This window comes from Elgaria multicarinata, chromosome 7 (assembly GCF_023053635.1).
Source record: "Elgaria multicarinata webbii isolate HBS135686 ecotype San Diego chromosome 7, rElgMul1.1.pri, whole genome shotgun sequence".
Classification (NCBI taxonomy): domain Eukaryota; kingdom Metazoa; phylum Chordata; class Lepidosauria; order Squamata; family Anguidae; genus Elgaria; species Elgaria multicarinata.
In genome coordinates, this window is record NC_086177.1 from 64,903,098 (window position 1) to 64,927,317 (window position 24,220).

Genomic DNA, 24,220 nt, shown 5'->3' on the forward strand with positions numbered 1-24,220 from the left:
CACACTACTGTTTTATAGTGATATTGAAGTGTACAACAGGATCTACACTACTGCTTTATAGTTGTAATGAAGTGTACTGACAACTGTTGGGGCCCATTGACACATCTACACCAAACAGGATCTAGAGCTATGAAAGCAGCATGAAGTATATGGTATGTGTCAACGGGCCCCAATCATTGTCAGTGCACTTCAATACCACTATAAAGCAGCAGTGTGGATCCTACATTTTATATACAGCTTTCATACCACTTTCATAGTGGAATATCTGCTTGGTGTAGATGAGCCCTGTGTGTGTGTGTTCCTTGAATAAGAAACCAAAGCCACTTAGCTTTTCAGAGTCTCTGTAGCTCTGTTTGTTTTATTTTATTTTTATATATTTATTTCCAGGGATTTCTTCACAGGGATAAATAACATGATCTCATCCAGGTATGCTTGGATTAAAACTACGCCAAAGTTTCTGTGATAATGACTTGTCACATTATCTGTGTATGGTTTGATGTGACATAATGAGATCATATTTAACATAAGGAACATACTGCTTTAAAGTAATGCTAGCAAACTTCTGACACAATACTGTTCAATAATTTAAAACAATACAAATACACCCCCTTTTTAGTTGTGTGTGCAGGAAATAACTGAATGAGAAATTTTCAAGTATCTACACTCTGGATGTCTGCCCCAGTATCGTAACTTAATAATTAAAAAAAAAATCAGTGGAGTGGGAATGCTTTCTCAATTCCAGTGAATTATATATTTTTAAGAAAAAGACACACAGAAGTGACCATGTTAGTTATTAAAAGTCAAGAATAGAGAATTTAAGTTGAGTGCAGAACTCAGAAATCCCAGTCTCGTGTACCCCTGACATTTGTCTCAGTTGGAAGATTGGCTCATCACTTCATGTGAAAGGAAGTCTGGAAATAAAAACGCTTTGATAGGAGATGGAGGTCTCAGATGGACTGTTAATTAGGTATTGGTTAGTCGTTCAGTTTAGAGGTGCTTAGCTGTGTGAATTGCTGCAAACAGAATTGAAGAGGCCACCTTAAGCAAACCCTTTCCTGCAATTCACCTCTTCTCTTACCCATTGTTTATTTTATTTATTTATTTATTTTATTAATTACATTTGTGTCCTGTCTTTTTTCCTCCAAGGAATTCTTTTTGGACACTGGTGTTGTGTTGTGTTGTATAGTAAACAGGTCGAAAATAATTTATATTATTCTCCTGGCAACTCTGGAGCTACACAGATTCCCATCATGCAGATGTCAGAAGTAAATTGTATGATAAATTCACGTTGAATTGAGATTAATGCACAATATGGTTCTAAAGCAAACAAGTCTGCATTTGAAGGTATGTTCAGTTTAAGCCTGTTTAAGGCTGAAACTTGCCTTGCACTTTGTTTTAGTTAACTGACTTTCAAATTGGAAGCTGAGGCTGCAAGGGGAAGGGGCAAATAATGCTCAGTGTTGTGAACAAATGTTTACTAAGCCAAAGTTTAGCAATTGTTGTCTTACTGAGAGTCTACAAAAGAGCTGAGATAATGGGTTTCCTAAAGTACGATTCATGAGCACACTAGAGTTGCGGACTATATCCATAGGTTTGAGCTTTTTTAGGTTTCAGCTTGACTTGAATGAACACCAAAGCGAAGGGGGTCATTAAATATCTGCAGAGAACATATGAAGTGGCATTATAACCTGCCATCTCCAATACTGGCACCAAACTGTCCACGGACATCTCTCTTGGTACTTGACACTCCTGATTTTTATTTTATTTTGTAAAAGTGCAGTGGGCACAATCCGTATACATACATACATATATACATACACACACTGAACATGTGGGGAGTGGTTGAATAGGGCTTATAACTTTAATCCAGAGGGAAGAGACTTGGCATGTTTAACGTACGGCAGAAATAAAACCTATTCAACTGACAAAACTAACACAAACAAATACAACTGCAATCCCAAAGGCAAAAGAAATGGCTTCTTTGACAATATCTGCAAATGCATACTATGTGAATAACAAAGGTTTGTAGGAAATGGACATCATTTCAGCAGATAATAATTTGTGGCCAAACCAATTTGTGATATTGTTGTTCCCTAAACTGTGATTAAGCTTACTCAATAATACTGAGTATCGGTTAACAAGGGAATACTAACGAATTATGGAGAAGTATCTGGACATCAGCAATTATACCTCCCTATGCTTCAAGAATTAAGGTACAATCCTATGCATGTTTCGGCAGAAAAAAGACCTTACAACTCCCAACATGCTCCAGCCCTAAATAGATGTCTGCGGCATGCTGGGAGTTGGAGAACATTTTTGTGTCTAAACACACATAGGGTTGTGCCCTAAGATTATCTATCTATCTATCTATCTATCCATCCATCCATCCATCTATCCACCCACCCACCTATCCACCCACCCACCTATCCACCCACCCACAGTGGCACCCACCCTCTGAAAAACCCTCTCTTGTGCAGTGCAGGAGGCAGAAAATGTGGGATCTTTCAAACACCTCCTAAAAACACACCTTTTCACCCAGGTTTTCCCTGGGCTGTAAGTAAACTAATCATGATGCTCCATTTTGCCCCTTCTGAATTAGTTTTTACTGTTGTTGCTTTAATGTTGTGCTTTTAAAGTTGTGTTTTTATATTATATCTAAATGTATTTCAGTGGTATAAAATGCCACAATTAATTAATTAATTAATTATGTATGTATGTATGTATGTATGTATCTACTTATTATTGCTAACTTCAGTTCTTCGACAGATTATTTTTCTTTTACTCTCACCAGTTTACATTCGGAAAATAAGTATTTTAGCCCACCATAGAATAGAATAGAATATGTATTTCTTACCCACCTCTTCCTCTGGATTGAGGTGGGGAACAACATTAAATACAAAATCACAATAAAATACATAAAACTGGTTAAAAACATTTAAAACGGATACAATATTAAAATAACAATCAGACATCTTAAAATTCATCTGGGAAGGCCTGCTGGAAGAGATCAGTCTTTATAGCTTTCTTGAATTCGAAAAGACTATTAAGTTGATGAATCTCTCCTGGCAGGCTATTCCATAGTCTGGGAGTGGAGAACAGTTGCCAGCCTAGTTGTGGCTGACCGGAGTAAATTCTTCCCAGAGGACCTGAGTGTGTGGGGCAGATTGTATGGGGGAAGGCAATCCTACAGGTAACCTGGACCATAATAACTATTTTAAGAATGGACAATCTCTTCTATGGCAGCCATTTTGTGAGAGTGCCCACAACATTCTCAAAATTTCAAATGTGACCACTGACCCCAAAAGGTTGGGGCTCATACTTATACTAAGTCTGAGTATTAGTCCATCCACCTAAGTATTGTCTGGGAGGCAGCGGTTCTCCAAGTTTCAGACAGGGCTTTTTGACAGCCCTATATGGAGATGCCAGGAATTGAACCTGGAAACTTTTTTATGAAAATCCTGTGTGTGTGTGTGTGTGTGTGTGTGTAAAGAGTGAAACATGGCTTGGGACCGCAATACCTGATGGAACGCCACTCCCGACATGAACCTACCCGTACACTGCGCTCAACATCTAAGGTCCTCCTCCGAGTGCCTACTCTGAGGGAAGCTCGGAGGATGGCAACAAGGGAGAGGGCCTTTTCAGTGGTTGCCCCCCGACTGTGGAATGATCTTCCCGATGAACATTGGGCGCCAACATTGTTAACTTTTCGGTGCCAGGTCAAGACTTTTCTCTTCTCCCAGGCATTTTAACAGCATTTAACAACGTTTAATGGACCCCAGAATATTTAAAAATTAAATATTTTTAATTGTTGTAAACCGCCCAGAGAGCTTCGGCTGTGGGGCGGTATATAAATGTAATAAAATAAATAAATAAGTATAAATAAGGGTATAGAAAAAGGGAGAAAAAGAGTAAGGCTAGGGGGTGAGAGGGAGGGGAAATAAAGAGATGAAGAACATGGTTTGTGGGGTGGGAGAGAGGAGAAATAATGATAGAAAGAGCAAGGCTAGCAAGGAGAGGCAGTGGGAGAAATGGGTGAGGGAGAAATAGCAAGCCTAGAGACTGGGAGGTTAGAGAAATAGCACGGCAAATGGATGAGAGGGAGAGAAAGAGCAAGGCTAGGGGCTAGAAAGAGGGAGAAAGAAGAAGGGTGGGGCTGGGGAGGGAGAAAAATAGCAAGATGAAAGGACACAGGGGAAGAGAGAGAGAGATAAAGAGAAACCTCTGTGCGGGCAGAAAAAAGGATTAGGTGGGGCCAGAAAGCAACCCTTTCCTTCTATACATTCTGTTCTCACAGTGGCCAACCAAGTGCCTCTAAGAAGCAGAACAGGAGCACAATAGCACCCTCTTTTTTGGTGTTCCCAGCAACCAATGTTGAGAGACATTCTGCCTCCAATACTGGAGTTTATATATAACCATCATGAGTAGTATCCATTACAACATAACAAGAACCCTGCTGGATCAGACCAACGGCCCATCGAGTCCACCACACTGTTCACACAGTGGCCAACCAGCATAACCAGGACACAGGTGCAACAGCACCCTACCGCTCATGTTCCCTAGCAACTGGTGTATACAGGCTTACTGCCTCTGATACTAGAGGTAGCACATAGCCCTCAGGACTAGTAGCCATTGACAGCCTTCTCAATTGCTAACCTTATCCTCCTCCTGTACGTGTAGTTTAGGTGGGCTGGTGGTGAATGTGTGCCTTTATTACCAGCCCGGTGATCATCTATACGGGATGCCTAGGATACAAAACCTCTACCTGTGTGTTCAGCAAAGAAACTAAGTCAGCTGGCCGAAGTGGCAGAGAGGGAGCACCGCAAACTGCTTCCCTTGCCTGCTTTTTTCTCATTAGAAGGGCTGGCACAGGAGTGATGGAATGTGCCACCAATTCTCCATCAACTACTCTGATGAGTAAAAAAAAACGTTTGCAGTCTAAAAATGTTGGGGGCGAATTTACAAAGCTGAGTTAATTCATTTAGTCTGGTTCCAGCCCTGATAAGCACACTGTAGGTTTTGTGGGTGTATGCTTGATTGAAGGCAGCAAGACATGGATTTGAATAAATATTACATTTTATATAGTCAAATGATACACCTTAGTATTCCAGTTACGCATTAGCATAGACGGCTTTTTAAGAGAATTAGATACATTCATAGAGGGCATGCCTCTCAGTGGTTGCAAGGGATGATAGTTTAATTGAACATCCATATGCAGAGGTAGGATACCTCCATGAATAAAGAAACAGGGGATGGCTATCTTTACCGTAACCTCTTTATAAGCTCCCTGGATTCATATAGCTCACCACTGTTGAGGACAAGACAAAAATGGTGGAATTCTATCAGGCAGATTTTAATCAAAGATAGTGAGGTTCCTTTTCTTATTGAAAAGTTTCATAGAACCATAGTTGTATTTCTTACTTTAGCTGCAGTGTCAAAAACTGTGGCATGTAACACTGTAGTAATAGCCCTGTCATATGCCTGGCACATGGATCGCAACCAGATGGCTGTGCTCAGCTTGCCAGGAAAACTGTCACTCCTCTTTGCCAACCATTAAATATGGCTGGCATGTACTTGACTGGCCACAACAGCTCCTAAGGGGCCAAAAATCTCCTATGATGTTGTAAAAAGAGGCCAACATATGTCCATTCTTCCTACCTGTGAAAGCCTGTGTAACTCCTCTTAAGTGTGTACATTGAACTGCAGTAAGAGCAAGGGTGAGCAGCCTTTCTAGAAGGCTATTTTCTGCTTCTGTACCAGTAATCGGGTTGAGGGGTCCTGCGCTTACATCCACCTGAAAGATATTGGTCAAAATAGCCTGAAACTGCAGTGGATTTGAATTTTCCTTTCACAGATGATGGAATTTTCCACTCCCCTGGGCTTTTTTCTATATTTAGCATTTCGTAGTTTTGCCAGCATGCAGAATTATCTTGCATGCCATACATTGTTTTCAAGTGTGCACTATCAATCATATCACTGAGCATCACACTTTGCTTCTTTGTACTTCCTCCACCCCAGCTTTTAATGATCTTGAAAGCTGTTCAGCTGAAAAGAGCCCAAGTCTTACAGCAGACAGTCCTCCACCTATGCTTAGGGAGGGGGGAAGGAATCATTTTTCACCGGCTTCATGGAAAATATTGCTGAGGATCCCTTCAGCATCTCCTGCAGGCCATTGACTAATTGGTGATGTACAGGGAAAGACATTTCCATGTTCAATACCTGACAACTGAGATGGCACATTAGTCTCCCCTCTCCTGGCATACTGGTGGAAAAATCAGCTCCCATAAAATGTTTGCCTGATTGATGAAATGTGTCTTGCAGCAGTGCTACTTTATTATTTCCTTTTGTGCTGGAGATCAGAAGAATCTTTCCACGACTCTGATGAGCTGAAGACTTTCTTTCCTCCCAAGCTAACATGAAATAATGTTTTGGAGTTTTTAAAATTTTGGGTTGGACATTCATATCTCAGTTTACTAAACTCAGATGTGCATGGGGTTTGCACCAACATCCTCCATCCTTGCACCTCCTCTACCTTTCTCAAGGTAGTGTGATGGAAGACGTCCTGAGTTAATTAACTAGTGCTGGGCTGAAACTGCCCCCTATTTTTGGGAACGTTCTCTCTCCCTGCAATAGAGGCATTGTTTTTTTTCTGCCTCTTCCACAGGGAGGGGGGGAATTCAGAGAATTTTCTCCTTGGGGAGGGGGACACAGTTTCCACATACCCTTTTTAAGTGTAGCCGGATGTTCAGGTCCCTTCTACTTATTTTTAGTTTTTCAACAAACAGGAATTCCCTCCCTCCTCCAGCATTTGGATGAGCCCAGCAGTTCTAAGTGAATGCCTATTGGAGACCATGTGACCTCTCCCTCTCCAATAGGCATCCTGGGCTCCTGAAAATGCAGGTGTGTTTAAAAGAAGAAGAAGAAGACCCCTTAACAACTGGCTACCTTTAAAAGGTATGTGGAAAACCTGTTCCCCTCCCCAGGAGAAAATTCTCCAAAATTCTCCCATCTCCCAGCCTCTTTCATTTGACTTTTCATTCCCCACCCCACCCCCCATGAAATGCCAAAAATTGATTGGTCGAAATTTCTGGCAAAGCACTATAATTAACCATTGTTTCTTGTTACATTCAAACTGGGAAACTCTGATTTCCAGATTCAGAACAAAACCAGGACATTAAACCAACTTCAAACTATTTCCTGGTGAGAAGGAAGGAGGGAAGACATGGTGTGAGGAAAAGTCTGTGTTACTACAGTAGCTTTGCATAAAGTGTGTACCATCTGGTGATAGTAGCTGTTTTCAGTGCAGCAGTACTGATAAATGCACCTGTATGCAATGTCTTAGGTGACACATGATGCAAGCGCAATGTCATGTGTGAGGATGTTGCGGAGGCCTAGCATCCATCACTCCTGGCCCAAGATGCTGGTTATTTATGGATTAGGTCATTACTTTATTTGTCTGTAGCAATCTCCATTCCTCCCTCCCCCTGCCCCAGCCATACACTCTTCCTCATTTGTGCAAACGAGAAACATCTATTCCTCAATTCCAACATAGAGGAGGAGATCTGAGGAAATGCAGGCAGAGAAATAGGAGAGAATGTTGCTCTTTAACCTGTACTTGCACAATCATATTAAATATGTCCTTTGAGGATAAGCTATTGGTGCATGCCAGTGGGTGGCTGGAAATGGTCTCCAATCTGATAGTAATGTTAGAAGAATACTATCATAGCCCTGAAAACTGCCATTTCTTTTCCAGTGCAACAAAGAGATATGTTTATAGAGTGGTAAGGCCAGATCTACACCAAGCAGGATCTAGCACTATGAAAGCAGTATATGGTGTATGAGCCCAACAGTTGTCAGTGCACTTCATTACCACTATAAAGCCGTAAGTGGTTCCTGCCTCTTATATACTGCTTTCGTAGTGCTATATTCTGCTTGGTGCAGATCTGGCCTAAGAACTGAACAGCAATCTCATAACTCATATTAATGCAATTTGTTTCCTTCCTGTGGAGTCTTCTATTGCCGGAATCGAGTGAATGGGATCTGTGCATGTGGAAATGCATTTGGACCTCTCCCTCTCTGCCCCCCTCCACTATTTATGGGCGGTGTATGTGTGTGGAGAAATCCCTTCCATTTCAGTATGATCTGATGCAATAAGAATATTTATTGGTATATTGCCTTTCCTAAGTGCAGGAAGTTGTTTCCATTAATTATCACTGTAAACATTACAATTCTGTGAGGTACAATGGTACTATCCTTACATTGCAAATGGAAGGAAGGCACTTACCTAAAGCCCATCAGTCAGATTATGGCAGAGGTGAGATTTGACCTTAGGAAACGTATGGAACATAGGAAGTGGCCTTCTACTGAATCAGACCCTTGGTCCTTCTTGCCCAGTATTGTCAACACTGACTGGCAACAGCTCTCCAAGGTTTTCAGGCAGGATTCTTTCCTGTCCGTACCTGGAGAAGCCGGGGATCAAACCTGGGACATTCTGCATACAAAGCAGGTGCTCTATCATACCTTCCCAATAGATGGGTCCATCTTTTAATTGCAATCATTTATGAGATGATTCCCATCTCTGAAGGAAAATCATTGAGTCTTAGGCCTCATCTACACCAAGCAGGATATAGCACTATAAAAGCGGTATATAAAAGGCAGGAGCCATACCAGGCAGGATATAGTGGTATGAAAGAGGTATATGGTATGTGTCAATGGGCCCCAACAGTTGTCAGTGCACTTCAATACCACTATTAAGCAGTAGTGTGGCTTCAGCCTCTTATATACTGCTTCATACCGCTTTGATACTGCAATATCCTGCTTGGTGTAGATGAGGCCTTAGATATGTTTATAAAGGGAAAGATTGGTATTATTTGCAGAAATTAAAGGAAGCCAACCTCCATTCCTGGCATATTAGACATTTCTACAAACCTCAGTGAATTCTGCACTTGGCCGATTGGAAACCTAATAACATTAAAAAAAAAAGTCTGGTGCTTAATTAAACAGAAGATTGGCTTGAGCTCAAATGCTGGATTGCCATTTGATAATCCCATTAGTAAATGAAACTTCCCAGTTCCAAATCCCAGGAACTAAGTAGTCTTCAACTGGTAATAACCCAAATCTCCTATTCCTTTTATAATTGAAGGAATGAATAGGTATTTTGGAACCTATGAAAGAGATGGTGTGTGTTTTCTGACTAAGCATGAAGCCCATGAATATTGGCTTAGTTAGATGTGCTTCTTCCTTGTAAATGAAATCCCAGAGTAATGGGCCATCACATAAACACAAGTGAACGTTTTCTTCAGCCTGATATTAAGCCAGTGTGAGGCAAGCTGTTGCCACCACTTAGTTGCCTTAGCAGCAGGACATTCTTTAAGCTGCCAGCATCCTGCAGCTCAGGGCGCTCAGCTGTAGGAGCAGGTGCATTTGGAGGTTAATTGGCCACTTAGGAGGAAGTGACTGGGACAAGAGGCCAATTCCCAGTAATGGTAAGGATCTGTTCGGCAGCTGAATTCACAGACAGGAGTGAGAACTAGTCTTGGAAAACCAGATGAAGCCAGTTTGATAGGAATGAGATAGCAAGAGACACCCATTTTATGAAGTTGCTCCTGGGCCAAGCCATATTGAGCCAAGCTGAGTGCAAAACTGCTGAGAATATAGTGCTAGCATGGAGTCCAAAGGTGTCACCAGTTTATTCAACATTTACATGTAAAGCTGCTGGAAGAGATCATCCATAGTTTGGGAGTGCATTAAGATCAGTATGCTGATGACTCCCTGATCTGTCTCTTTGTGAACAAACATTCTGGAGCTGCTGTCATAGGATGCTGCCTTCTACTGAGTCAGACCATGAGTTCATCCTGCCCAGTATTGTTCACACTCGCAGCAGCTCTTTGGGGTTCTAGATAGGGGACTTTGTCCATCCCTTTCTGGAGATGCCAGGAATTGAACCTGGAACCTGCCACTGAGCTATGATCATTCCCCAAGGACTGTCTTTTCTTGGAGTCAGTGCTTGAATACAGTGGTCAGATAGGTGAGATTGGCTCAAGTTGAATCTAAGAAGGCTCAGGTAATACTGGTAGGTTACCTTAGTGCCCTGGTAGGAGCTGGTTTCTCTATGATTTGATTGGATTGTGATCTCCCAACAGTTGTTTCTTGGAGGACTTCTGAAGTTGGCACTGCTTTTTGATAAGCAGGTGGCTGGGGTGGCCAGAGATGTTTTTTACTAACTGCATTTATTACATGCATCTCAGATTTTCATGGACACTGTGAACCTTTTTACATTGATCTGAGTGTTTATTCCAGGCTTGATTATTTTAATGTCATCTACATAAGGCTCCCCTTGAACATGACCTAGAAACTTCAGCTAGCATACAACATGCATCTACATGAGTACTGGGCAATGTAAACATATTCAGTCTGTTATATTATTTTTGATGAGTGCAGGTGAGTTTCTGGACTCAATTAAAAATGCTGGTTTTAATCTTCAAAGCCTTTCCATATACTTGGAGCAAGGGTGGGGAACTGGTGGCCCTCCAAATGATGTTGGACTTCCCATCATCTCTTATGATTGGCCATGCTGGTTAGGGCAGATGAATGTTGAAGTTCAACAGACTTGGGAGATTTCCTAGCCCTGTCTTAGGGCATCTCTACACCACAAGGGCATAGGGGGAGGATTGCAGGCTTACTGGCTTTTGCGATCCTCCCTGGGTGTCTTGACGGCCGCAACAACGAGAAGAGCGCACTCATGTTCCACCACAAAAGGTAAGAAAAAACACACAACAGACACTGCTGCCATGCAGCTCCGTGCCCATTTCAAGTGCCCCACTACTCACAGGGAGGACAGGACAACCCAGGAGCAGCAGCCAAAGTGGTCACATGCAGCCCTGCAGGATAGTCCTGGAACCATGGAAAAGTTGGGGTTTCCACGGTTCCTGATATCCTGGGATTAGTCTTTGATCCTCCTGGGTTGCCCCCGGGATCCCTAGTGTGTCATGTGGATGCACAGGGTTGATCCAAGGACTACCCCAGGATATAGGCATGGTGTAGACATGCCCTTAGAGACTGCCTCCCTTTATCTCTGCATGCTGGTGGTCCAAAAATAAGGCAATATGCTATAAATAAAGGAGGTGAGTGCCTTGGATGGTAGGAGCAGAGCCATTGCACTGGTGACTCGGGTGGACATTGGCATACCCCTGACACTCCCATGTCATCACAGCCTAAGATTGCTGAAACAAGCCAGGCCTCTTTAAGACACCAAGCCTCATTCAGTTTGGAGGTGAGGACACCCAGCCTAAAGGGTAGCTACATTTCTATTTAAGTCCCGGTCTTGCTATGCTCCTTGACTAAGCAAAATATATACAACCCTATCTAGCTTTCAGCCCTGCACCACTCGGAGCTTTCCATGGTACTGATCTCTACCTGTCTTGCTTCCTGAGAATCCCAACCTGATCCCTGCTCAAGATCTGATCCATAGTAGAATCCATTAATCCCAAACTACATCACAGAGCACCATCAGAACTCATGGTCTGAAAGGGTAGAGATGACAGTCCTGCCCTCCTTTGTTCCTCCATCACTTAGAATAGCTCAGAAGTTTTCCACATCTTCATCTTTCACCCCTACAGTGTCAAGAAGGGACAGATAGAGCAAATGTGTTGAATGGATATTTCCTTTCTGATATGAACAAAATGGCTCTTGGTTTCAAGCTGTTTGCATTTTAATCTTTCCCCCTCCACGTTTTAGTAGCCCTCTTCGGCATTCAGAAAGGGTCAATGAACATGTGCGTCTGGGAGGCCTCTTCTGCCTGAACTACATGCATCCCTTAGAATATTTGTGTAGGGCTCCTGGAAATATAGCTTTGGTATGCATATGGCAGATGTCTTTACAGATATTCTAACAAACACATAGGTTGGGTGCAGAGACTGTCCCTGAAATATCAACCCACATGTCTGTTCATTGTTCCTACTTTGAATACTTGAAAAGTATTGATTTTGTCAGATCTGATACAAATATCAGTTTATGTGGCCCAACAGATGTGTTTTTCATGTCCCCTGATTCTGAGGCTCTGCATTACCCCAAGGAGAACTCAGATTCAGATGGGTCATATGTCACCCTCAGCACCCCCTTCTTTACCATCCTGGCCTGAGGATGTTGCTCTGCCAACATCTGAATCTGAAGGTTGATAGCGCCTCTGCAGCTTCTCCTATTCCTCAGCCATGTAGGAATATGAGACTGCACAAACAGACACCTTTAAGAATTTCGGACAGCATCCATGAGGAGTGGAGCCACTAAAAGACCAGGTGCTGCCAGCTTTCTTATGGCCTCAGTTCACTGCAGTCCTTTTCTGGGATAACAGCTCCTTATAGGAGAATGTTCCAGCTATCCAAGGTCCTGACACAATTCCTGCCTTACATGACCCAGAACCAACAGTGAGCATCATGTTATAGGCTCCTTTCTGTGGGCCTCACACCTTGCCAGGACACTGTTCTTGGTTCAGTAGCTCCAGCTTTCCTGCATTGAGCAGGGGGATGGACTCGATGGCCTTATAGGCCCCTTCCAACTCTACTATTCTATGATTCTGTGATCTTGCAAGCCAATTCACTCTACAAAATTATTGTGGTACAGAAAATGTCATTCCAAACACTTGTGCAGCTTCTTCCACCAAATGCCTACCCACATTCTTGTTGTGGGTCAGATTAGTGAATTAGAGGACACTTATATGCCTCTGCTTTAAAGAATAGAGAAATCATTGGGGGAAAGGGATCAATGAACAGTCCCATCCTATGCAAAGTTAGCTAGCTCAATGAAATCAATGGATTTAATCATACTCAGAAGAGCTGAATGTAGATGGCGGAGGGTGATGTTCATGGTCTGTCTGTTATAGGTACCTCCAGATAAAATCACTGTAGCATTATCACTATCCTCCACCTCTCCTGTAGTAGAATATGCAGTGTAGTGTGTAGAATTCATAAGAATTTATTGTATCTTGCAGGTCTGCACGTATGTGTTGTGAAATAACTATGAGTAATGGAATATATTCTTGGAAATGGAGGAAGGCTGCCACAAATGAGTCTGTCAAGTGCTGGAAGCTTAACTTAGCAGGGATACCTCCATCTGGATGCTACTGGTATCAGGGGCAGACATTGAGAAAAAATGGGAATGGTGGTAAAACCAGATCCAAAACTCAGGATGAGGTCATGAAGGTTATAAAGGGCCAGGGTTTGATCTTGGGAGAATGAGAAGCCTGCCATATGTGCTTGGCCAATAATTTTTGTGAACTGCCCAGAGAGCTTCGGCTATTGGGTGATATAGAAATGCAATAAATAAAAAAATACCTTCAGTTTAGGTAAATATATGAACCTTTGATATTGACTGTGAGATTGAGAGGGACCTAGGTTTTATTATGTTATCAATATGCTTGCTACTATCTTCACTGTGCTTTTAGTGATTATAACTTGTATGTATTTAGGAATGTTTGTGATCTGCCTCGTCTTAGCTAAACTTTGTTATTCCCTTAGATGATTTGATCAATAAACATGTATACTTTGATACCATAATTGTGTTGTCTGGCTTCAGAGACCACTATTAGAGCAGTGCGACAATGGAATCAGTTACCTAGGGAGGTTGTGGGCTCTCCCACACTAGAGGCCTTCAAGAGGCAGCTGGACAAGCATCTGTCGGGGATGCTTTAGGGTGGATTCCTGCACTGAGCAGGGGGTTGGACTCGATGGCCTTGTAGGCCCCTTCCAACTCTGCTATTCTATGATTCTATGATTCTATGATATACATTAATTCATGGATCCCAAACACTTGGTAAAGATTTGCAAGTCAATCACTGCATGGGGTGTGTCCTTTAAAGCTGTTGCATTCTCTCTTGATCTGGTGAATCTCATATACACCCGTTCAGGTTGGGGAAACAAGAGAGTCAGATGGAGCAAGAAGCAGTTATTCATCTCACTCCCTGCTGCAGTCCCCTGCTCCCCACCCTACACTGTTTTGGAGGTATGTGGGATGGATTTTGGGAAGGGCAGGGGCAGCAGGGCGGGGGAAAGGAAGGGCAGGAAAGTGCCACTGCACAAGCTGTCTTCCACTTGTACAAGTTTAGAACCATGTCATAATGGTGGTGGTGGGGAAAACCAACCTGAAATTTAAGGGGATGAGAAAGATTGTTACAATATAGGGAACCGGCAGTAGGTCCCTTAAAACAGCCTGCAAAATAAAAGGTCTTAAAGTGCTTTATTTATTTTTAAAGTGTAGAAGGTTCTTTTGCCTCTTTGGGGGGCATCTAGACATGTCTTTTTACACACATTTGTGAAATCTTATTCTGGGGATATCAGTGGACCTTTTTCTTCTCTCTGTGCTATCATTTTGCAGCTAACTGCATGTGCTGAAATCTTTCAGTCCAAAAGCTCTGAGTTCTATAGAATCCCAGCAGTCTACCTCTGCAAAGTGAATTGAGATCAGCGCCTTTAAACTGCCTATTCCTCAAAGCAGGAACTGTCTTACTTATGTGTCTCTTGCGAATGAATACATCAGTGGGGCTTACTAAATCTTTAATATATTTCTTTGTATCCTATAGAATTCTGACATCCCTTTATGGCATGTTCTCTGGCTAACGAAATGGTCTGAATTAGTTGAAGTAAAGTCATTGAGTATATAAGCAGAAGCCTTCTGAATGAAATACATTTTCAATTGCCGTAACTAGTTTGTTTGGGTAATGTATTTAATTATATCACTTTAACTACTGAGCTATTCAAGTTCTACCAAATTCTTGTTGGGTGTATAAAAAACATCCCTCACTTCTTTGCATATGTAACACCAGTGATGTGATAACAATGGAAGTACAATGTGATATTGGACCTTACTTATATTGTACTTATGTAGTAGTATAAGTAAAGAGAAGAAAATCCTTTCATTTACTTCAAAGCTTTATAGTTGACAAGGGAACTGGTTGATATGGCAGTCCACTACTTATTAGGATCCAAGACTAAATGCCACCCATCCCTATGTTTTTCTTTCATGTAGAATGGATGAGCCCTGCAACCTTGAAATATTGCCTGTCAGGAAATTAAATTCAGAGCTTTGTTCCAATGAATAAATAAACCATCAAGTAAACATTTAGTTGTGAGAGACCTCAACAACCTCATGCAGAACAAAGAGGAAGTTGGCATTGTTCTCTCAGTCTGGAATGCTTTATTTCTAGCACTGTTGATAACATACCATATTAAAAGATGGGGAAGAATGTATTTTTATGTTTTTTAAAAACTGTATTTACTGACTTTCCATAAGCAGTAAAATCTGCAATGAAAAAAACTACATTACAAATAATATCAAGCTGTCAAAAATAGTGTGTGTGTAAAAATAGCATCAAGCTAAAACATCATTAAATTGAAATATAAATTAAATCCTAGAGCATCAAAAATGACAAATCAGTGATAGAGATCGAAATAAATTAGCAGTTATTTTCACTGCCCCACACCAGAGCAAATAGCTTACCAATACTACACAATTAATATACTATATTGTGTATATAATATTGGATCTTCAATACTCCTCCAACTTTGGGTAGAAATCGATCCCATTTCAGCTTATGTTCACATATGTTCACAAAGCACATTCAGTGAGTCCAGATTTTGGAGCCTCTGCCTGTTGCTTGGTATCACAGCTGCCTGACTAATGCAATATTTCTGTAGCTCTTTTGAATTCTCTACAGAATGAAATGGAAATATGGTGGGTGTCAATGTTGTAAATGCCTAATGTGGTAGATAGGGAAAGGCTACTAGAATCCCTAAATTGAGGATAAATTTCTATGGTACTATAGCCTATATTCTAGTTGACATTGTTGTTGTTTACCAAAATTTGTTCTTTCCAACCCTAGCTTTAATGATCTCCTTAGAGATTAATAGACAAGGATGAGATTTCAAAAGTACACAGGAAGTGGTTTATTGGAACTCAACACATTTTAGAGCTATTTCATAGGGTGCAACTAAACCAGTTTCTTTAGAGGAGCTTCGTAAACAATCACCACTTCTCTACTCATAGACAAAAGAGATACAGTTCAAAAGCCACCAAACACACATGAGAAAGGACTTAATTCTCTGTCTTACCTTTGGTGCTGCTATCTCACCCTACCTGTTGGTAATAGTAAGTTGTCATGGTAAATTTTCATTAATTCATTCCTCTGTGTTAATTATGTCCTCTTTTTTTAACACTCCTCCAACAATTACTGTCAGTCATACTTCTACTTAATGTTTTAAGCCTCAAGAATGTGCTAGGATAAAAGAGACATTTCTCTGGAAGTAGTCAATGTACTTTATTAATGATAATTAATGCTAAGAACATCATAAGAGCCCTGCTGAATTAGATCAGTTGCCCACTTGCACCAGTGTCTTGTTTCCAACAGTGATTGGTCAAATGTCTGAAGGGAGCTGAAAAGGGAGGCATGGAGGCAACAGTCCCCAACATCTGGTATACTCCATCTGAATGTGGAGGTTCTATTTTGTCATCATGGCTGATAGATTTATCAGTTAGTTACCATGGCTGTTGTCCTATCAGTAGTTATTTTCTATAAATTTCCCTAATCCATTTTTAAAACATGTGTGTTGGAGGCCCTCATGAAATAGAACAGCAGTAACATGGCAGCTTTTCCCATCACATCCACTCCCAGCATCTGAGAAGACCTGTTTTCCAGATGTTACATTATTATTTATTTATTTATTTATTTATATAGCACCATCAATGTACATGGTGCTGTACAGAGTAAAACAGTAAATAGCAAGACCCTGCCGCATAGGCTTACATTCTAATAAAATCATAATAAAACAATAAGGTTGCATAACAGCTAACAAGGGCTCCTCTGAAGATCTTATGGGTTGGCTGGGTGCATATAGGGGACAGTGGCCTGCTTCTGGTCCCAAATTATTTAGGGCTTTGTATTTTAACTACAGAACTGAGAATGTGACTCCATAGGTAATAGATAGCAAGTGCAGTTCCTTTAACACAGGTGTAATGTGTATTTAGCTGGGTGCCCCACTGAACAACTTAGCTGCTGCATTGTGCAAAGGTGATAATAGAGGTACCACATGAGGTAGTAGATGAGGGATTAGTGGCAATAGTGCAGTTAGATAATTTTAGACTGTGGACATAATGGTCTTATGGGCGGTGTCTCCTTTTTAGAGGGCCTGTTCATGTTTAGGCAACCCTTTTCCAGCAAATGGTTAGTGAGCATGTTTAAATCGTGGTTATGTAGCCACCATGGTTAGGAATGGTTCACACAACACACTAAGCCATAATGTTAAGCTCAAAATGCTTAACCGGCGTGGCTTAGCATGGCATCTGAACAGGGTCAATGTGTAATAATTCAATTTAAACTGTGATAGTCTCCTGCTCATTTTGGTGAATGGGGCCCTGGACCTCTGCCCTAGAGTCTAGCCCTAATGATGCTGCTGGATGATACTTGCTTGGGAAAGATAGGCAGTTGCAAAGTGAAGCGCTGCAGTTGATTTCACCACCAATATGTACACATACATTTTCTGCAAACTGTTTAACCTTGCTTCTCCAAATTGCTGGCATGACACATTTTGGGAAATGCCTACTGGTAGAGCGTGGCTGGCTAGGCTGTATGTTTGCTTGTTATGGCATCTCAGCTCTTTTATAAAAAGCAAGTAGTTTAATTCTTTTTGGTGCTATCTTTAGGAATTTAGTTGCTTAATAGTAATAGCAGTTCTACTAGGGGGGGAAAAACACTCCCCTTTATACATCTACATCTTGAAAAGGAAATTTTAGAACTTTTACTTCAACATAGACCAATTATTTCTTAATCCTATGATGATGGATGGATTCAATTTCACATGTTTTCCCCTCACCCACCATACACACAACAGAAGTTTTTATTTATTTATTTATTTATTTATTACATTTTTATACCACCCAATAGCTGAAGCTCTCTGGGCGGTTCAAAAAAATTAAAACCATGAAGAACATAATAAAACAACCAACGATCTAAAAACACAAATACAAAATACAGTATAAAAAGCACAACCAGGATAAAACCACACAGCAGAAATTGATATAAGATTAAAATACAGGATTAAACAGTTAAATTTAAGTGTAAGTTCAAATTAGGAACTAAAATACTGAGAGAATAAAAAGGTCTTCAGCTGGCGATAAAAGGAGTACAGTGTAGGCGCCAGGCGGACCTCTCTGGGGAGCTCATTCCACAGCCGGGGTGCCATAGCGGAGAAAGCCCTTAATTATTATTATTATTATTATTGTTATTGTTATTGTTATTATTATTTCTAATATGCAAACCATTGATGGTTTCTGCTGTGCTTTTCATCCTAACCCTATATGTTTAACAGATGCATCCTGGTCCTTCTGATTTTTCAACTTGCCCATAAAGGATCAAGAAGAATCATGAATGAGAGAGGCCGTGGATGGCTACCAGTTTTCCTCGCTGCACTTTTTTATCAAGTCTTCAAGTGGTATGTTGACATGGTACAGTTTGTCATGAAATTGTTTTTCCTTCCCAAGAACAGCTTGTGTGGTTGGCATTTCACCTTTGGATAGGATAAGAAAGCTGGCAAGTCCATATCATTTCCCTGATTTGCAGAATGAGGGAATCCTTGATGAATAATTTAAGCTGTTGGTTTTTTGTGTGCTTTTAAATAAAGAGCAGATGTGCAGTATTCATTGAAATAAGGCCAATTATACTCTCTCTCCCATTTTAGGACAGAAATGCGGAACTAGGTATGTGATGGGGGAAAATGCATCAAGATAATTCCAAATTAATTTTTTAAAAACCCAATGAACACAACTTTAAGAAGAGCCCCCTTAAAATATCCATATATAATCTAAGCAGTTGCCCAGTTTAAGTCAGTGTTCATAGAACATAATGGGGAAGAAGTGCTTAACTTGGTACATGTTGGATACAAATGAGCAAAACTTCAATTGCATTAGTCATTTTATTGATATTACCTGTAAATGACAAAGATACAATGATGGTTCCCTTTACATTTGCAGAGTCATCATCATTATCATTTATTATTTATAACATCACCCCAGTATTCTGGGCACAGTACAGAAATGCACGCTGTAGAGCGCATAATCGTGCCTATTGCGTGGCAGTGCGGGCAGCAAAGAAGGCTTATTTTGCTGCCTCCATTGTGTCCTCGAGTAGCCGTCCAGCGGAGCTCTTCCGGGTGGTCCGGGGGCTGCTAACATCCTCCCCAGCAAATGGGGCCCTGGCTCCGTCAAGGACCCGCTGTGACCTTTTTGCATCACACTTTGAGGACAAGATCGCTTCTCTCCACAGCGAGCTTGACGTTGTTTTTAGTGCAGCTCCAGTTGAGGTGTCCGATACCACCATCTGCCCAATTTTGTGGGATCAGTTCCAGTTATTGTGGCCTGATGATGTAGACAAGGTGCTTGCAGCAGTGCGACCGACCACTTGCCCTCTTGATCCCTGTCCCTCCTGGCTTATAAAAACAAGCCGAGGGGGTCTGACTGGGTGGGTCCAGGGGGTGATAAATGCTTCTCTCTGGGAATGGGTGGTCCCTGCTGTCCTTAAAGAGGCAGTAGTGTGACCACTCCTGAAGAAGCCCACCCTGGACCCGATGGTATTAGGCAACTACCGCCCAGTTGCTAACACTCCTTTTTTAGGGAAGGTACTTGAGAGGGTTGTGGCGGAGCAACTGCAGGCACTCTTGGAGGATACTGATTATCTAGATCCATTCCAGTCTGGGTTCCGATCTGGTTACGGGACTGAATCAGCCTTCGTCGCCCTGATGGATGACCTTTATCGAGAGAGGGACAGGGGGAATGCAACCCTGTTAATCCTGCTTGATCTCTCGGCAGCTTTTGATACCATTGACCATGGTATCCTTCTGGATCGACTCTGTGGGATGGGCATCAGAGGCACTGTTTTACAGTGGTTCCGTTCCTACCTACGGGGTCGTTTTCAGAGAGTAGCATTGGGTGACCAGTCCTCGGCCTCCTGGCAATTGAGCTATGGAGTGCCGCAGGGCACCATCTTGTCCCCAATGTTATTTAACATCTATATGAAGCCGTTGGGAGCGGTCATTAGGGGATTTGGAGCTAAATGCCATCAATACGCTGATGACACGCAGCTCTATCTCCCTGTGACAACTGAATCAGGTGAGGCTGTGCAAGTCCTGGACCAGTGCCTAGACTCAGTAATGGGCTGGATGAGGGCCAATAAACTGAGACTAAATCCTGGCAAGACGGAAGCCCTGTGGGTGAGTGGTTCCCAAGTCCGGGAGACAGGCTCATTGCCTGTTCTGGATGGGCTTGCTCTGCCTCTGAAAGAACAGGTTTGTAGTTTGGGGGTACTCTTAGACCCATTTCTATCATTGGAGGCTCAAGTAGCCGCCACGGCTTGGAGTGCCTTTTACCATCTTCGGTTGGTTCGCCAACTACGGCCTCTCCTGGACAGGGATAGCTTGACCACGGTGCTATAGGTATTGGTAACCTCAAGATTGGATTACTGCAATGCGCTCTATGTGGGGCTGCCCTTGAAGCTGCTCCGGAAGCTGGAGCTAGTGCAGAATGCTGCAGCTCGGCTGTTGTCTGGAGCTGCCCCTTTCCAGCATGTAACTCCTCTGCTGAGGGAACTGCACTGGCTGCCTATTCGCTACCGGGCCAGGTTTAAGGTTCTTGTACTTGTGTACAAAGCCCTAAACAACTTGGGACCAGGATACCTGAGAGAGCGCCTTCTCCCTTACCAACCTGCCCGGTCACAGGTCATCCGAGGGCCTGCTCCTGGTGGTTCCACCTAGATCCATCCTCCGATTGGAATCCACCAGGGGAAGAGCCTTCAGCGTGGCGGCGCCCCTCCTGTGGAATTCCCCGCCTCTGGAGGTCAGACAGGCTCCAACCTTGTACTCCTTTCAGCGCCTCCTGAAAACATCTTTATTCCAAGAAGCCTTTCTTTAACATGCAGCCTTGGATTTCTGTATTGTTGTTGTTTTGCTTCTTTTTAAATTTTGTTTTAACTGTTTTATTCTGTTTTTATTTTCATTTTACCTTGTACACCGCTCCGAAATTTTTTCAATGAGGAGCGGTATATAAATATTATAAATAAATATTCTAAATAAATAAATAAATAAATAAAATGTACATTAAGAAGAAAATGCACAAGAGAAAACAGTTACTTCTTGTTAATGGCTGAAAGCAGGACATAGAATTGACCAGCCAAATATGCAAAAGAATTCACAAAAGAAAGATCAGGAGAGGAGAATTAGCACAAGTGAGTGGATGTTTAGTAAGAAAATAACTAATTAATGAATGGAGGAACCAAGGAAGGAAATAGGAAGAAGTCATTGAAATAGTGCATTTAACTGAAAAAAGAAGAGAATATCAAAGGCAGAACCTTGGATAAATTGGAAAAGAAGGGAGGATTAGGGTCCAGAAAGATGCCACCAGAAGATAGGAGAAGGATAATGAGGAATAAGTAACAGATTTTTTTGTCAATTTTAAAACATTGGGCAAAATGATCAAGAAAAAATAATGAAGGACATGAGCAAGGAAGAGGAAGACAAAGAAGGGAAATGAAAGTAGCACTGAGGATGAGAGAAAGAAGATTGAATAGACTGAGAGAAGTATGAATGCTTAGGAGAAAATAAAGACAAATAAGGGGGTGGGTGAGAAGCATGTCTTTCTACTTAACAAAACTGGACAGAGTGAAAATTGCACCAGAGATATACAGTGTTTTGACACATGACCAAAAATAATATAAAAACAGAAATGACTAATGTTGAAGAGAAGTAGTATGAAAGAAAATGGATCAATGCTGGCCCTACCGTTAGGCAGACTTAAACAGTCACCTCAGGCAGCAGATGTTGAGGGGGGGGGCAGCATGGTGTTGGAGGAGAGACCTGTGTGCCATCTGGTTTGTTCTGTATCTCCTAAATTAGCCTGCAGTGGAGGGTGCTGTCACATTATCAGTGATGGAGACAGATTCATCTGCCAGTTCAGTCAGTTTTCACACATGCAGTGGTTGGAGGTCCCATCTTGTCCATTGATTCTGGCAAGAAAATATTTTGGTCCTACCATAAATGGGTAGGACCAAAGTGTGTAAAATAAAAAGAATCTGCAGTGTGTAAAATAAAAAGAATCTGAGAAGAGATAATTAAAAAGTTTATGAAAAAGGGATGCTGAGAATGTATTGGACTCTAAAGAATTAAGATCTTGAAAAGATCTGAAAGCTTGTGGAGGAGAAGGGCAAGAGATTAACTTCAACAATTTGATTAAAATTTGGAATGGAACAGAATCAGCATTATAAACACTGCATCAAGAGAAATGATCAGGGATGATAAGCAAAATGAGTCAGCTAACGGAAAAAAATGGGAGAAAATGTAGAACAGCAGATTCAGAACACGTTAACATACCATGGGTTATTATGTTGTCTGAACACAGAGCTATTTCCACAGGGTGGTTTATTTTTCTTGAATGAACCACCTTGAAACCCCTGTGGAAAATTCACTGTGTTCAGGCAACACATTTCAACAACTACCCACTCTGGGTGGGTTCATGTGTTGCGTGAACCCAGCCTGTGAGTTAATAATATAGCTGTTACAGTCAGCAAGAATAAGAGTAAGGAGAAGAAAAGGAGAAGATAAGCTGTGTAAACTGCTCTGGAAATTTTTAATTGAAGGGTGATATAGAAATGTGTTAAATGAAATGAGGACAAATAAATGAAAGGACTCTGATAAATCTCAGCAATGTGTAAATTAAAAGGAGCAAGTAAACAAATGGCATGAACTTAAAAACTTAAGAACTTTGAACTGGTAGAAAACTTGGGTTTTGCTTCTGCTTGATTTCTGACTGATCACATCATATTTGAGAGAGGGAAAGATTTTCCCCGATGGTTCAATTTGGCAGTGACACTCATGACTTGTGATCCAATCTCGAGCTTCCCCTCCACCGTCCAGCAGTATCTTTCATCGGTTCCCTGCTCTCTGCTTGTTGCACACAGTGATTTGGATTGTAGGGGCTGACCTTTGGAAGACTTGTGTATGGATGGTTCTGCCTTGCAGTACGTGGGTGGATTAGATATCATTTGGTCCTTTCAAATTGTACCATTGGATGCTTACTCCAGATATGCTTTGTTCTACAGATGTTTTGGTTTCCCCTGAAACTACAAAAAGCAGAATCTAGAGGAATAGCATCCTGTATTCTTAGGATATTTTGTACATTGTGCTCTTTTTGTGGAATTTAAATGTAACATCTTTGCTGTGTATTTTGTGCTATTCTAACACTTCCGGATGCTCCTGCTGTCACTAACACTGATGCCAATCACTTTTCTAGACTACACAAAACAACAGGGACTGCTAAACATAGCCTTGTGAGAACACTCCCCTTATATATTTGTTCCTAGTGCAGCTTATGTTTTAATAATTCCTTTTGTGACAGGCTTTTCATATCCTGGAGGCTGACAGCTTCATAATGATGTTCTATATACATCCTCTGGTCTCATGCTTGATCTCTTCTTCTGGTCAACATTTTGACATTTGTAACTTAAATTGAATTGTATTTGTTTCTAGCATTAACATGTACGGTTATCATTTGACAGGTGCCATTGTTGCTTGCTCTAACTTAGGGTGTCACAGGCCTTTTGTGTAATGATATCCTCTGACATTTCTCCTTACTTTGTTTGACAAGAGATGCTTTCAAACAACAAAAATAGATATTCTATCTTTAATCTATACCTCAGTGGCCTGTTCATATGTCTATACTGTCAGTAGAAATTAAATTTAACAACTTGTATATTTCAGCATAAAGAATATATATTTAACATAGGGTATGAGCATTTATGTTTCTAATAGATGGCATACATTATTATTAATATTATTATTAATAATAATAATATAGCACCAACAATGTACTTGGTGCTGTACAGAATATACAAATAAAATAGTGATACCCTGCCTAGAGGTTTACAGTCTAAAATCACATTAAAACATATGAAGGGGGGAAGGGGTTACACATTAATCCTAGATGAGGGTAGAGAAGAATTAGAAATGTCTGGATGATTTCCTGGTTTACTCTGGGCATGGCTACACCTAGGGAGGGAAGGGGTAGGATCTTGTGATATGGTGATTGTGAGATCCTCCCCCTGGATTCACACTTGCAACATCCAGGGAGGAAGCAGGATGTTGCGGACACCTTTTTCTTTGTAGAAGCAGTGGGGCTGGTCACAGAAGAGTGAGGC

General features: G+C 41.5%; 1 protein-coding gene across 1 annotated transcript in view; it reads left to right on the top strand.

The window, feature by feature from the left end:
• Nucleotides 1-18,433: 18,433 nt before the first annotated feature.
• Nucleotides 18,434-24,220, top strand: part of SNTG1 (syntrophin gamma 1) — a 136,150-nt gene continuing 130,363 nt past the window's right edge. The window contains exon 1 of the mRNA XM_063129835.1: nt 18,434-18,473. The gene's annotated coding sequence lies outside the window, so the exon portion shown is untranslated. The remainder of the gene's footprint in view (nt 18,474-24,220) is intronic.